Genomic DNA, 15,686 nt, shown 5'->3' with positions numbered 1-15,686 from the left:
ATAAATATGTAAAATTATTATGTGTCAATTAAAAACGTTTTTAAATGTCTGCCCTTTATTTTTTGAATTATATATAGTACATATATATATAAAACTATAACTATATATATTTCAATACCTTTTGGGATACAAGTGGTTTTTTGTTATATGGATGAATTATATAGTGGTGAAATCTGAGATTTTAGTGCACCTGTCACCAGAGTAGTATACATTGTACTCAATATGTAGTTTTTTTATTTCTCACTCCCCTTCCACCTTCCCTGCTTCTGAGTCTCCGATGTCCATTATACCACTCTGTATGCCTTTGCATACCCATAGCTTAGTTCCCACTTATAAGTGAGAATATACTGCCCTTTTCTTTACATGTACTTTCTTTGGAGAGATTGTTGTAATTCTCAGAGCAAGAGAATCCTCAGCTTCAGTTATCATCTCTATGAAGAGGAATCTAAGAAAGAGTATGTGTAAAGAAAAAGGCAAAAACTAGAGGAATGTCTGTATTTCGCAGTGGGAAGATGAAGAGCAGTCAGTGGGAAATGGTCACGGTGGTAGAGAGAAAAACAATGAAGATAAGGCAGTATAAAAGATGAAGAAAGAGTAGTCATTGCCTCAAAAACTTCAGAGAAACCGGGAAGGGTGAGAACAAAGACTAGAAAAAGCCATTAGGTTTATGGACTCTCATGCTTTTATTTTTCTTCATGAAGTATTTCAGTAACATTATGGAAGCAAAAGCCATATTATAAAAGTTTATTTGTTAGTGAAATTACAGATTACAGATTCTTTTTTCAAGAAATTTAATTGTAAGGGAAAAGGCACAGTACATTGCAGCTTGAAGTGGTACTGGGGGAAGGTACCATCAGAAATACATCAGAAATAACCAACTTATATTTATTAATGGAGAAGAAGAGGCCACTGGGAGAGTAGGATTGAAAATGCAAATTGAGGAAGAAGTAATGGTGGGGTGATATCCCTGCAAATGTGGGACAATCAGTGTTTGAGACTATAGGAGATGAGTTCTAGCAAGATGATTAGAGGATCCTTTCTTGGGGGAAAGGGGGAAGGAAGTAAAAGAGATTTTGAAAATAGAGAAGTTAAGAAAACTCCCAAGGTAGCTTCAAAATATTCAGTAAAAAAGGCAAGCAAGGCTGGGTGTGGTGGCTCACGCCTGTAATCCCAGCAATTTGGGAGGCTAAGGAGGGTGGATCACCTGAGGTCAAGAGTTCCAGGTCAGCCTGGCCAACATGGCAAAACCCCATCTCTACTAAAAATATAAAATTAGCTGGGCGTGGTGGCAGGCTCCTGTAATCCCAGCTACTCAGGAGGCTGAGGCAGGAGAATCACTTGAACCCGGGAGGCAGAGGTTGCAGTGAGCCAAGATTGCACCATTGCACTCCAGCCTGGGAGACAGAGCAAGACTCCATCTAAAAAAAAAAAAAAAAAAAAAAAAGGCAAGCAAAGTCAGGAGTCAAAGGAGCGGTGTTGAAGTTGGGAGCTTTAAGAAAAAGGAGTTTTGGAACAGTTATCTTAGCAGATAAATAAGCACGGTAAATGGTAAACAAATGAGCAGCTGAGCAGCTGTGAGGATCCAGGCTAGAATAGTGATTTTTAACTACTCCTTTAAATCAAGGACTGTCTTAGACTGTTTTTTGTCCTGCATGATACTTTATATCGAAGAAGCACACACTAAATATTGTTGAATTGATTCTAATTTTTTTAAGTTTGCTTTTGAATGAGAGGAAACGACAAGAGAAAAAAAGAAAACAAGGAAAGTGAAAGCAAGAGAGTGTTTCAGCTTTCCCAGGGCATGGGAATCTCAGAAGCACTTTGCTTGTTTAATGACCTTTACCAAGTCACCTTTTCAATACTGGCTTCATTTCCCAGGCAGCAAAACAGGGAAAATAATCTCTGCCTCCTTATTGTCTTCCAAGAATATCATAAGCTCTTAGTAAAATAATATTTGCATACTCTTTTGGTTGCTTTATAGACAAGAAAATATTTAATTTCCTCATTTTTATAGATTTGCTTCTCTTCTCTAGGCTGTTTATTATTATAGATTGGTTAGCAAGAGTTTGGCCTGTTTACATTGATTTCTAGACAATAGAAGGGGAAATAAGAATATGAGCAATGAAAATTTGTGACAAAAATAAAATAGAGAAATGAAAGGAGAGGATGTTTGTTATTTTCAACCTACCAGTCAATATCATTGTCTTTAAATATCTCTTGGAATTTCATGCAATTATTCTACCTCATCAGTACACTTGAAGTTGCATTTTAATTTCATGAAGTTGCATTTTAATTTCATGATCAGTTTCCAGGAGACAGTTTCTCTTTGTATTTTACTCATAAAGTATAAATAAGCAAAATGATTCTTTTTTAAAAGTTAATCAAACAATAAGTTTCTAAATATCATCCATGGCTTGCCAAGTCACCTATCCAAGTTTCCGTATGCTGAGGTAGATCACATGTCTATTTTTGATCATTAATAATAAGCCACCCCTTTTCTCCTCAGCCAAGGCTGGAGGCCAAGATCAGCCCTCAGCGATCATCATCAGGACTGCCATGAGCTGAGCCGCCTTGTTTTCCTGCCACAAACATGTGAAAAGAAAGAAAAAAGAAATAATAATAATAATAATAATAATAATAATAAGGCAGTTTTCCTTCTAGCTCTGGGTTTGTTGTTATTTTGTGTAAGACCAATCCCCCCCGCTTTTAAAGGGAACTATTTAACCAAAAAACTCCCTAGCATCTTTTCTGTGACTCTGAATTCATAATATTGGTTATAATGTATGCTTTAATATTAGGCAGGTCCAAGTCTGAAATATGGATTATAAAATTAACTGTAGGAAATCTGGCAGCAGCCCCAGCGATAGTCACTGTATTAGTTTGTTCTCACATTGCTATAAGGAACTACCTGAGACCCGGTAATTTATAAAGAAAAGAGGTTTAATTGGCTCATGGTTCCACAGGCTGTACAGAAAGCATGGCGGGGAGGCCTCAGGAAACTTACAATCATGGCACAAGGGCAAAGGGGAAGCAAACATGTCTTCAGGAGGAAAAGAGTGAAGCGGGGAGTGCCACACACTTTTAAACCATCGGATCCTGTGAGAACTCACTGCCATGAGAACAGCAAGAGGAAAATCTGCTCTCAAGATCCAGTCACCTCCCACCAGGTCCCTCCCCCAACACTGGGAATTACAATTCAACATGGGATTTGGAAGGCACACAGAGCCAAACCGTATCAGCCACCCTTATGCAATAATTTTAAAGAAAGCTTTTTGGCAATTGCTGTGCCATCATTTTTTCCCTAATCCTTTATAAATAGAGCAATAGCTAATTGTCCAACTATTTTTTAAAATGTCATGATAGAAAATTTTAAAATGTACTTGGGTTTAGAATCATGTTGACATTTTTTGGGTGGGGGGGCGGGGAGACTGGATCTTACTCCATACCTAGGTTAGAATACAGTGGCGTGATCATGGCTCACTGCAGCCTTGGACCCCTGGGCTCAAGGCATCCTCTCATCTCAGCCTCCTGAGCAGCTGGGACCACAGACATGTGCTTCTTGAAGAATTGCTCTTGACAGAGAACTTTGTTTTGGTACCTACTAACTGCAGTGTAGTACTAGGAGGATACTCTTGAATATAAATGTCAGAGTTTACATTTTTAAAGTTTTCTTTTTTAAAATGGGTGAACATTTTTGAGTCTGCGTTAGATTTCAGGGTTCTGGCCTGACACAGGGCTCCAGAGATGCAGCTGAAACATGTGCTGAGTCAGCGTCAGCTTCCATGTGCATAACGACATTTCCCCATCTGCTCTGTGGTTGCTGTTGCCATATGCCCTTGATTTTCCTGGCTCCTCTTAATTTCAGTTATTATAAATTTTTTTGGTTCCATAACTTATGTTAAAAATAGATTCTAATTCTCTGGTGAATTTCTATATCTTTTTGTCTATCTTCTTGAACATTTTAGTCAGTCCTTGTTTGCTAATCTAATACACTGATTATCTGTGGGTTACTTTCTATTGTCTATTTTTTCTTGGCTTTTGATCATACGACTCTGTCTTTTAGCCTAATACGTTTGGATATTTCTTCAGTATTAAATACTGAATATAAAATATTGAGTATAAAATAATTCAGCAGTAGTTTAAGTATTCAGCATTGCAGTTTCCCTTTATTAGAGTTGAGAATGTTTTTATGTTTTCAATTTTTACTCTTTTATAAGCAGAGGAGATTCTACATCCTCTGTTGACATTCATTTGAAACATTAAAACAAAATCCATGAAAAGTTGGTCTCAGAGTCATAGTTATACTTCACTGAGTTAAAATGACATCACAAATCACAAAGGCTCCATTAAATTTTCCTTGCCTTAGTTGCTATAGTCACAAGTGGTATATGAGCAGTTATTTAGAAGAAATGGAATGATGTCAGCAAAATGCCTTAAACAGATACATTTCAGACTTTCTTCACATGTTTCTCTTCTCTTGTTGAAGAGAAACAACAAGTCTTTTGCTAACAAGATTTTTAAAAAAACATAGTTTCCCTAAGAACCAAACTGGCCTTTCTAATTTATTCTTTACATGATTACAGAGTCAAGGTAGAACACAAAGTATGAGAATATAAATTCTTATGATCATGAAGAATCATTCATGGATCTTCTATTGTATGAGAGGAATTGTGTAATGTGATGCGTCCTCAGATATCTTGTTGTTGTTGTTGTTTTGAAATGGAGTCTTGTTCTGTCACCCAGGCTGGAGTGCAGTGGTGTGATCTTGACTCACTGCAACCTCTGCCTCCCAGGTTCAAGCAATTCTATTGCCTCAGTCTCTCAAGTACCTGGGACTACAGGCATGAACTATCACACTTGGCTAATTTTTATATTTTAAGTAGAGATGGAGTTTCACTATGTTGGCCTGGCTGGTCTCAAACTCCTGATCTCAGGTGATCTGCCTGCCTCAGCCTCCCAAAGTGTTGGGATTACAGGCGTGAGCCACCATGCCCAGCCAGGTCCTCAGGTTATTTAAGGGTATATGTCTACTGTCTGAACCCTGAAGCCTGGGTGGTGAGCCACGGCTATGGTGCCCAGCCAAGAAGCAGGTATCCCTGAGAACCTACGAAGAAAAAGTCTCATTGCTCAAATGCAGTAGGCAAAGAGCCAGAAAATTAGCTTAGAAGGAGCTTAAAGACAGGTGGTAGTTGTGAATCTCTAGAGCTCTCCTGCGGCCATCCAGAAGTGCCCTGCATGTAAGTCCTAATAAACTCATCTACTTGTCGAGTTGGACGTCTGAGTCATTCTTTGTTCTCTCGGCACCTTCCTAATTTGAATGGGGAGTGGGGTGGCAGGGCTTATAGTTCCAAGTTTTTCTCATAACAGGCTCTGTGCATAATTAACATATAAATGTGCCAAGAACCCTTTTGGCAACCTGGTGAAATTAATGGACCACTTAGAATGTTTCCAGATATATCAAAATAAAATACACAGAATTATAGAGTAATCCCATGATATTGAAATAATGTTATCACACATTTTAAAGGTAAAATTTGTGAAATATTAATATCTATGCTTTTTAACTTATTAAATAACAAAATCTAATGGCAGGCCTAATGTTTGTCATAATTTTGAATTAGTAATGAGCATAAACTACTTCAAGACAGTTATGATTGTAAGGTAGGGCAATCTTAGTGATTTGTATTGGTAACAAAATCGCAGGTACAGCTAGTACTACTGAGGATTTTGATTTTTTGAGGAGGGCAACATTTATAATAAAAGAAATACTGACTTTCTGTTAGAGGTCAATGGAAATAAAGATGTCATTTGCTCCCCATCCAAGTTCACAGACCTTCTGAATTCTCTCCATGATTCCTCAAGACTCCCTAGGTTTGGAACTCCTACTTTAAGTATTTCATCCTTTTCCACAAGGTGTGGACAACTTTGAGAATACTGGGAAGTTCTGAGCAAAGAACAATGACTTCTGCACCTGTAGGGCCCAGGCATGAAAGATCTTACTTGTTGGCAGGGTTGCACTTCCTGACTAGAATGCAGGTGTTTTGCTTGCTAGTCTGTGTATAGCCCTGCCTTGCCCAGTACCGTTGCACCATTCCTGAGAACCTTGGGGTTGGATTGACATTTAAAAATCATCTGGTACAATCAACATATCCTTCCCCGAAAAAAATGGTTGAGTTTTTACCATGAGGCAGGCCCTGAGCTGTACACGTTACTGCACCTGACTGTCACAGCAACTCCATGAGGTAGATGTTATTCTTCCCAGTTTACATAGACTCATTTGTTCATTCAGAAAGAAAAATATATTAGTTATCTATTGTGTATCCATTACTAAGGTAGGTGTGTGGTTTAAAATTCAGACATAGGCCAGTCATGATGGCTCACGCCTGTAATCTTAGCGCTTTGAGAGGCTGAGGTGGGCAGATCGCTTGAGCCCAAGAGTTTGAGACCAGTGTGGGCAACATGGTGAAACTCCATCTTTCCAAAAAAACAAAAAAACAAAAAACCTAAAGACACAAAAATTAGCCAGGCATGGTGGCATGCGTCTGTAGTCCTGGCTACTCAGGAGGCTGCGGCAGAAGGATCAGTGGAGCCTGGGAGGTCAAGGCTACAAGTAAGGTGAGACCACGCCACTGCACTCCAGCCTGGCTGATAGAGTGAGAGCCTATTTCAATAATAATAATAATAATAATAATGATGATGATAAAGAATAAAGTACAGACATAGTTGCTGTCCTAATAGACTTTATATTCTAGTAGGACAGACAAAAATATATAAATTATATAATTACAAATTGTGATAAGTCTTTTAAAAAGAACAAACAAGCTGTTGAGACTGAGACTCATGGGGGACCTATTTAAAAGAATAGGATTGTCAAGGGAGATATCTCTGAGGAAGTAACATTTACGCTGAAACTAGAAGTATGAAAAGAAACCAATCATGCAAAAAGCAAGTGTCCCAGGCAGAAAGGACAGCAAGAGCAAAGCCTGTTAGGCAGGAAAGAGTTTGGCATTTTAAAAAAATGTATTATTTTAAAAAGTGTGGTAAAAAACATCACAAACAATTTACCATCTTAAGCAGGGCTCAGTGGTACACAACTGTAATCCCAGCACTTTGGGAGGCAGAGGAGAGATGATCGCTTGAGGCCAGGAGTTGAAGACCAGCCTGGCCAACGTAGTGAAACCCCCTCTCTACCAAAACAATACAAAAAATTAGCTGGGTGTGGTGGCACACCCCTGTAATCCCAGCTACTTGGGAGGCCGAAGCACGAGAATTGCTTGAACCCAGGAGGCGGAGGTTTCAGTGAGCCAAGATTGCACCACTGCACTCCAGCCTGGGCGACAGAGCGAGACTATCTCAAACAAAACAAAACAAAAAAACCAATTTACCATCTTAACTATTTCTAAGTGTACAGCTCAGTGGTGTTAACTACATTCACATTGTTGTGCAATAGACGTCTAGAACTTCCTTGTCTCACAATTCTGAAATCTATACCTATTGAAAAACAACTCCTCATTCCTGGCCCCCAAGTCCTTGGCAACTACAATTCTACTTTCTGCTTCTATCATTTGACTACTTTAGATATCTCATGTAAATGGAATCATTCAGTATTTATCTTTTCTGTGACTGGTTTATGTCACTTAGCATAATGTCCTCAAGGTTTATCCATATTGTATTATGTGACTGGATTTCTCTCTTTTTTAAGCAGAATAATATTCCACTGCATGTATATACCACATTGTTTATCCATTCTTCTGTCAATGGACATTTGGGTTGCTTCCAGCTCTTGGCTATTGTGAATAATGCTGCAATGAACATGGATATGTGAATATCTTTTCAAGAGTCTGCTTTAAATTATTTTGAATATATATCCAGTGGTGGGTTTGCCAGATCATGTGGTAATTCTCTTTTTAAATTTTGAGGAACTTCCATACTGTTTTCCACAGTGACTGCATTATTTTATATTCCTACCAATAGTTCACAGGGTTACAGTTTCTCCATATCCTCAATACTTGTTTTGTTTTCTGTTGGTTTTTTTTTTTTTTTTTTTGATGGCCATCCTAATGGGTGTGAGATGCTATCTCATTGTTTTTTTTTAATTTGCATTTCTTTAATGGTTAGTGATGTTGAACACCTTTTCATATGCTGTTGGCTATTTGTATATCTTCTTTGGAGAAATGTCAGGTCCTTTGCCCTTTATAAAAATTTGCTGTTGTTGTTGTTGTTGCTTGTGTTTGTGTATTCTAGATATTAACAACTTATCAGATATATGATTTGTAAGTATTTTCTTCCATCCCATAGGTTGCCTTTTCACTCTGCTGATTGTTTCCTTTGATGCACAGGAGATTTTAAGTTTAACGTAGTCCTATTTGTCTATTTTTGCTTTTGTTACCTATACTTTTGGTGTCATAGCCAAAAACTCACTACCAAATCTAATGTTTTGAAGCTTTCCCCCTAAGTTTTCCTCTAGAAACTTCACAGTGTTATCCATTTTTAGTTAGTTTTTGTATATGGTGTAGGGTAAGGGTCCAACTTCATTCTCTTGCATACAGATATCCAGTTTTCCCAACACCAAGGGAATTGGCATTTTTGAGAAGGAAGGGGCAGGTTAGTGTGTCTGGAGCTTGGTGAACAAGGAGAATGATAGAAGATAAGGTTGGATCATGAAAGGGTATGCTAAGATTCTAGATTTCTTTCTCAATGCATTGGGAAGCCACCGGAGAGTGACATGGACAGATTCATACTTTTAAATGATCATTGTGTTCCTCAAAAAGTTAAATATAAAATTACCATGTGATCCAGCAGTTCTATTCCTATATATTCTAAATAACTAAAAACACATTTTTCACACAAATTCTTGTACATTAATGTTCATAGCAAGATTACTCATAATAGCCACATAGTGGAAACAACCCAAACTCCCTCTACGGATAAATAGATATACCACATTTATCTACACAATGGAATATTATCAGTCATAAAATGGAATATATATATACTGTTATATGCTATGACAAAGATGAACCTTGAAAACATTACACTAAGTGGAAGAAGTCAGACACAAAAGACCACATAATATATAATTCTATTTATGTGAAACATCCAGAATAGGTACATCTATTAAAGACAGAAAATAGGTAAGCGGTTTTGAGGGGAAGGAGGGGAAAATAGGACTAATTGCTAAGAGGTAGGGATGATGGAAATGTTCTGGAATTAGACAGGGGTAATGATTGCACAGCATTGTGAATGTACTAAAAAACACGAAAGTGTATACTTTTTTATTTTTTATGTTTTGAGACAGGGTCTCACTCTGTCACCCAGGCTGGAGTGTAGCGGTACAATCGCAGCTCACTGCAGTTTTGACCCACTCCCACCCCCAACCCTGCCAGCCCCAGGCTCTGGTGATTCTCCCACCTCAACCTCCCAAGTAGCTAGGGTCATATGCATGCACCATCATGCCCTGCTAATTTTTAAATTGTTTTGTAGAGACAGGGTCTCGCTATGTTGCCCAGGCTGGTTTTGGACTCCTGGCTTCAAGTAATCCTCCTGCTTCAGCCTCCCAAATTTCTGGGATTACAGGTGTGAGCCACCATGCCTGCCCAGTGTACACTTTTAAATGGTGAATTTTATGTGAAGCATATCTCAGTTCAAAAAATCCTATTAAAAAAAAATCAGCCCAGCATGGTGGCTCACGTCTAGATCATTCTGATTCCAAATCTCAACCTTAACTTCTGTGCTATATAGTTTCTAGCTGAGGGTTCCCTCTTCTGTCAGCTGTCTTCAGAAATATACCATATTCTCTGAGGACATTTCTCTTTTGAGTCTTCAAACACCAGAGCTTACATGATGAATTGTTTAAAATTTTTTAAAAATTAAAAAAATGAAAAACATCAGAGCTGCTGCTTGGATGAAATTTTGACATATGTGGAAATTTTTTTTTTCTACTGTATGTCAGCAGTGAGGATGAAGATATACTATTCAAAGATGAGATGAATTAAGAACAGTAAAATGTTTTGGCACCATAATTTGTGATTCTTCTTAGGAAAAGGTCATTCGTGCAGCCCCACAGCAAGAAAACAGTTTTAGTTTTAGAGAAGTATTACATACTATAACTTTTTTGTTGGACTAAAGGGAGTTTTGTTCTTCTGGTTTCTTTGAGGACTCTGGATCTGAACGTTAAAAAATCCTCTGGGTGGAGTACTCAAGTGAATTTGATTTATTAAATGCTGTTTTAAAATCCATTCCCTTAGTGGTAGAAAAATATTGTTATGGGCTGAGGACAGAGAGCATCTATAAAAATGGGATACATGAGATGGTCATGGGTTACAGTGCTAGAGTGTAGGAGAAAAACAAAATGTTTTTCAAGTTTTTCTTTTCCTGCAAAGAAACTGAAGTTTGGAATAAAATTATGAAGAAAACAGTCTAATAGCTTACCCTTGTGGTTTTTCCCAGTATCCAGGCTGTAGAAAACAAAGACAGTCAAAAGGAGGCTTTGTGAGCCCCCTCATATAGGAGTCAAATGTATTCATGCACAGCCTGTTAACCTTGGCATCATTCCTTCATCTCCCCAGTCTTCCAGCTTTCAAAATTTTATTGCCTACTGGCCCCAAAGGCAAACAACTTGCAATGTATAATATGCCCTATATTAATGCCTTGCAGTCCATGCATATGAGGAAACCAATCCATCAACAGACGTCCTTAGCGACAGAGTAGGAAACTACTGCACAAAGAAAATCCTGGGAATCAAATACAATACCCAGAGGCACTCACAGCTGAATTCGCTCAGTTATATATAACTTTTTTTTCACTTACTTTTAATCAATTGGAATTTTGCCTTAATTATATATGTATAGGTATATATACATATATATTTAAGAAAGCAGTGTGTAATCATCTATGTTGAAACTAATTTGTTAATCTTGTACAAGGCTGGCACATTCTCCCAAAGGGATTCTCTGCCAATGTGAAAATTAACTCTGTAGCTCTGAGCCTCCTTCCCATGGATTCAACATATGAGAAAAATTCTTGGCCAATCACAAGTGCTACACAAACTAAAAAATACTATTATGCACTGGGCATGGTGGCTTACACCTGTAATCCTACCGCTTTGAGAGACTGAGGTGGGAGGATCCCTTGAAGCCAGCAGTTTGAGACCAGCCTGGGCAACATAGGGAGACCCTGTCTCTACAAAAATATATATATTTTTAAATTAGCCAGGCATGGAGGCTCGTAACTATAGTCCCAGCTACTTGGGAGACTGAGGTGGAAGGATCACTTGAGCCCACGAAGTCGAGGCTGCAGTAAGCTGTGACTGCACCACTGCACTCCAGCCTGGGTGACAGAGTGAGACCCTGTCTTACATAAACAAACAAATAAATAAATAAATAAACAAATAAGTAGCTATTATCATCATCCCAATCTTAGGAATCCAATATCAGTGTGATAGTCACTTTTCAGGTCAACAATATCGTCAAGAAAAGTGTTGACACTCAGCTAATAAAATGGCAGAATGTTACCCTAGGATGTTATTGTGTCTGCCTTCTATTATCCCAAGACACAGGAGAACATTCATTTTTAAACTTCTCAAATGTGGGAAACAAACCCATTTGCTAAGATGATTTCCAATTTGAAATAGTTTCCAGCATTATATGAGCCACTCCCTATACACCAAAGAGACATTCCCTTTACTCAATTTTATATCCCACTCATGAAACATTTTCATGTCTTGGACCTACCAACTCCAGCTGGATACCACTGACAGGAAGTGAGAAGGGTATGAGCCCTGGGGTAGGCATGCAGGGTGGGGAAACTGGCTTTTAGCTCTGGCTCTGGTTTTTACTGGAGTGATAACCTCTAAATTCTTTTCTAGTAACAGTTCTACAAATAATACCCCTTTCTCCTTCCCCGTTTCTTTCTACAGATTATTTCTTCAGTCATCCAGAGGCCAATGTAGAGTCATTTATGAGTCCCTCAGTCTTTTATTCCCCCTATTCAATCAGTCATCAAGCGCCTCAGTCTTTCCTGAGAACATCTCTCAGATCAGGTCTTTCTGTCATGACTCTGCTTCTCTGTTGACTTCCTGTGCCCTGACAGGCTGAAGCTAAATATGTGGAATAGAAGACTCCTCAAAACCTGCCCTTTACCTCAGCCTCTAGTTGTATCTTCTGCTGCTTTCTCCCCACTGTGACCTTCTGCCCCAACCACACATATTCTCTCTCTCTCTTTCTCTCTTCTGTTTATGTTCCGTATTAGTTTCCTATCACTACTGTAACAAATTACCAAAAACTAGTACCATATGCAATACAAATTTATTATCTTACAGTTGGATCAGTCAGAAGTCTGACAAGTCTCAATAAATTAAAATCAAGGTGTCAACAGGGCCGTATTTCTTCTGGAGGCTCTACAGGAGAATCCATTTCTTTTCCTTTTCCAGGTTCTAGAGGTCACCGCCTTTCCTTGGTTTATGGCTGCTTTCCTTCATCTTCAAAGCCAGAAACATTGGGCCAAGCCCTTCTGTCTCTCCCTCTTCCACTTTAAAAGACCCTTGTGGCCCAGCCTGGCCAACATGGTGAGACTACTAAAAATATGAAAATTAGCTGGGTGTGTGCACGCCTGTAATCCGCAGCTACTCAAGAGGCTGAGGCAGGAGAATTCCTTGAACCTGGGAGATGGAGGTTGCAGTGAGCCAAGATCGTGCCACTGCACTCCAGACTGGGCAACAGAGTAAGACTCTGTCCCAAAAAAAAAAAAAAAAAAAAGAAAGAAAATGAAAAAGGACCCTTGTGATTACATTGAGCTCAGTTAGATAATCTTGCTATGTCAGCTGATTAGCATCCTTAATTGCATCTACAACCTTAATTCTTCTTTGCCTTGTAACCTGTTATCTTCACAGTTTCGGTTCAGGGGATTAGGAGGTAGACATCTTTGGGGGAGCATTATTTTGCCTCTCTCGTCCTCTGTCTCCCAAATTGTCAGAGATGCCTTTTATTTCCTCTTTCTTATTTTACAATTAATCGTAGTAACAATCAATTGAATTATTACCACGATTATTACCACAATTATGAGTATGTTTCAAATAAGTAAGTTTGACTGTAAATTATATATCCGGAGGTCTGGATTTATATTTTTAGGAAAAAACTCCACAATACTGAATGGCTTTATCTAAATTTACCTTGCATTTTAAATCATATTTTTAACCACTCTGGGGATCCTAATAAAACACAAATCATTTTAACATCTTATTGGCTTAAATTAACTAAGTATACTAATGATAACACATACCTATCAATTATATTTCATAGTTAAATCTTGAGAGAAATAAGCTTCAAATAAGTACTTTGAAAGGTTAATGCTAGGGTCTAATGTTATAATATATCTAAAATATTTCTGTGTTAATCTTACAATTTTAGAAAATCTCTAGTATGTTTTAGCTTAAAATGTTCTGGTTGTTATCACCTTTTTAGGCTCACTGAAGGGAGGCAGGCACAGATGGAAAAAGGTAAGTTACTTACCCTCTTGGTCTGAAAAACACTGCAAACAGTAATCATACTTTTAGAGCATCAAATACGGGGCTGGGGCCTGGGCTGTGATAGAAATAACTTCGTCTTTTCTAATAACATGACCTTAACAGAACAGACAATGGAGACAGAGGGAAAAGCAGCAGCCAAAAGTTCTTGCAAAGGTTCCAGAGGGTGAACCATGCTTTTTGGTTTTTCACCTATGTCATGCTGATATTAAGCAGTCAGATTATATAGTATTTTTGTCCTTTCCTCAGGGAAGCCTTCTCTGGTCACCTCCTAGATCAGTAGAGGTCACAAAGATGTACTATCATGGAATGGTATGGTTCTCCTTCACAGCACTTTTAACCCCCATTACAGACTATTTTTGTAATTGTTTAATGTGCCCTCCACGTGATTACCATGCTTACCACTGCATCCTTAGCTTCTACCACAGTGATTGGCCCCTATTAGACAATTAAAATATTTGTCGAATTGAATTGAATATAGCTTTGGGGGGCACAGAGCAGCTGCTATGGTTTTTGTTTGTTTTCGTTGTTGTCGTTTTTGAGAGGGAGTCTCCCTCTGTTGGCCAGGATGGAGTGCGGTGGCGCAATCTCCTGGCTCACTGCAACCTCCGCCTCCCGGGTTCAAGCGATTCTCCTGCCTCAGCCTCCTGAGTAGCTGGGACTACAGGCCCACACAACCACGCTCGGCTAATTTTTGTATTTTTATTAGAGACATAGTTTCACCATGTTGACCAGGCTGATCTCAAACTCCTGATCTCAAGTGATCCGCCCGCCTCGGCCTACCAAAGTGGTAGGATTACAGGCGTGAGCCACCGCGCCTGGCTGCTATGGTGTTTTGCTTCTTTGGTATCGTGTAGCACATTCAGTACAAGTGATGTCCTCCGCTCTCAATAAGTGCTTCCTGAAGAACCCACATTTCACCCATTCAGAACCTTGCATGGTGTAGTGGCTGAAGCTACTACTTCAAGGACTCCTTCTCTTTATCTTGGGTAGAGAGGAACAATGTGAACTCAGCAAAGGGAGCATGAAAACAGATTTTCTGTTATGTTACTTGTAGAAAGCTTTTAGATTTATCATTGAAAATTGCGAATTTGGAACCATATCCATTTTGACTTATCTCTTAATTGTATTTTAAAACAGTGGTTCTCAAAAAAGTGTGGTTCCGGGACCAACATCATCAGCATCGTGGGAACTTGTTAGAAACACAAATCCTTGGGCCTCACCACTGAACTAATGACTTAGAACAGGGGTGGGACTGGGGGAATTCTTTGTTTTAACAAGTCCTCCAGGTGATTCTGACGCATGCCAGTTTGAGAATCACTTTTTTAAACCGATGTTTAAGTCCAATCTAACCTAGTTAACTATTAACAGTCTACCTGGCTATCTACCTGTGCTAGTGTAGTATGTAACAGCCCACAGCACACATGCTCAATTCCAAGCCTATCTGCTCTCCTCAATCTGTATCTTCCTCCTGCAATTTATCATGGTATGAAAGGCCCAGTGATACACATATTTGGTCATTTTCAAATAGTGCCTGCCGGCATCGTGGCTTACACCAGTCATCCCAGCACTTTGGTAGGGTGAGGCGAGATGATCACTTGAGCTCAGGAGTTTGAGACCAGCCCGGACAACATGGCGAAACCTCATTTCTACTAAAGAAAAAAAAAAAAAAAAAAAAAAATTAGCCAGCGGTAGTGGCGTGCTACTTGGGAGGCTGAGGTGGGAGGATCCCCTGACCCCTGGGAGGTGGAGACTGCAGTGAGCCATGACTGCACCACTGCACTCCAGTCTGGGCGACAGAGAGAGACCCTATCTGAAAAAAAAGTGCCCTTCACAGAAGCTTCCTCAGGGTATTAGCATGAGCATGTGAAAGTATAGTATGTTTATCAAACACATAAAATAAGCAGTTATAGATAACGTCAGAATAACACAAGGAGGACAATTATCAAAATGAAAGGCTAGAGTTTTACATGTTGTGCTTTGAGGAGAGAAGGAAGAGGGAGAGGAGGCACCTCTGAATGTCTAGTTGTTACTATTTACTCCTGAATTTTCACGTTATTACACTTTTGATAGCAGAAACCTATATTTTGGTGCAGAGGTGGCAAAATAAGGCGGGGGGGGGTGGTGCGCAGAAGCTGACAGGGTTAGAATGTGCAGCGTTTTT

General features: G+C 39.1%; 1 non-coding gene across 1 annotated transcript; it reads left to right on the top strand.

Moving 5' to 3' along the window:
* The first annotated feature begins 2,485 nt into the window (after nt 1-2,485).
* On the top strand, nt 2,486-2,594 carry LOC112131439 (small Cajal body-specific RNA 20). The gene has a single exon (XR_002913511.1). It is a non-coding gene; the product is annotated as a small Cajal body-specific RNA 20 (non-coding RNA).
* The last annotated feature ends 13,092 nt before the right edge of the window (nt 2,595-15,686 follow it).

Source organism: Pongo abelii, chromosome 1, assembly GCF_028885655.2.
Source record: "Pongo abelii isolate AG06213 chromosome 1, NHGRI_mPonAbe1-v2.0_pri, whole genome shotgun sequence".
Taxonomy (NCBI): Eukaryota; Metazoa; Chordata; class Mammalia; order Primates; family Hominidae; genus Pongo; species Pongo abelii.
The sequence above is the reverse complement of the archived record's forward strand: the minus strand, read 5'-3'. Positions and strand labels throughout refer to the sequence as shown.